The following is a 993-nucleotide window of genomic DNA, read 5'->3' as shown; positions in this document are numbered from 1 at the left end:
GGGAGGAGGAAGGGAAGGGAGGGTGGAAGGGGAGGGGTGGAGGGTGAAGGGAGGAGGAAGGAAGGTGGAAGGGGAGGGAGAGGGGAGAGAGAGAGAGAGAGAAAAAACGTCAATCAGATCCTCAGGTAATCAAGGTACCTTGACCCTCAGCCCTCCAGAACACAGACTGGGTGGCCGATTGTATACGATTGTGAATGATTGTATACAATTGTGGATGATTGTATATGATTGTGAATGAGTGTATATGATTGTGAATGATTGTATATGATTGTATATGATTGTATATGATTGTGAATGATTGTATATGATTGTGAATGATTGTATATGATTGTGAATGATAGTGAATGATTGTGAATTATTGTAGATGATTGTAAATGTTTGTGTATGATTTTTACAAATTGTGAATGATTGTAACAGATTGTAGATGATTGCAAAATGATTGTATATGAATGTTCACAATTGTAAACAATTCTATAAACTATTGTAGACTACTGTAAATGGTTGCAAATGATTGTAAAATACTGTGAAAGATTGTAAATAAAAGATTACTAAGTTGTTACATCCTCATCCTCCATAACAGCAACAACAACAACAACAGCAACAACAACAGCAACAACAACAGCAACAACAACAACAGCAACAACAGCACAAATAGCAACAACAACAGCAACACTATAACCACCATCACCACCACCAACAACAACAACAGCAACACCACCACCAACAACAACAGCAACACTACCACCACCATCACCAACAACAACAACAGCAACACCACCACCACCGACAACAACAACAAAAACAACAACATCAACCACCACCAACAACAACACCACCACCAACACCACCAACACCACCAGCAACAACAACTACCACCACCACTACCACCACCACCAACAACAACACCACCAACAACAACAGCAACAACAACAACAACACGACCACCAACAACAACACCACTATCACCACCACCACCAAAAACAACAACAACAA

The 993-nt window shown here is 40.3% G+C and overlaps 1 protein-coding gene across 1 annotated transcript in view; it reads right to left on the bottom strand.

Moving 5' to 3' along the window:
- Positions 1-993, bottom strand: part of LOC101853718 — a gene marked incomplete at its 3' end in the record, with an annotated part of 8,961 nt that overhangs the window by 509 nt on the left and 7,459 nt on the right.

The sequence above is a fragment of the Aplysia californica genome, unplaced genomic scaffold, assembly GCF_000002075.1.
Source record: "Aplysia californica isolate F4 #8 unplaced genomic scaffold, AplCal3.0 scaffold00441, whole genome shotgun sequence".
NCBI lineage: Eukaryota > Metazoa > Mollusca > Gastropoda > Aplysiida > Aplysiidae > Aplysia > Aplysia californica.
The sequence above is the reverse complement of the archived record's forward strand: the minus strand, read 5'-3'. Positions and strand labels throughout refer to the sequence as shown.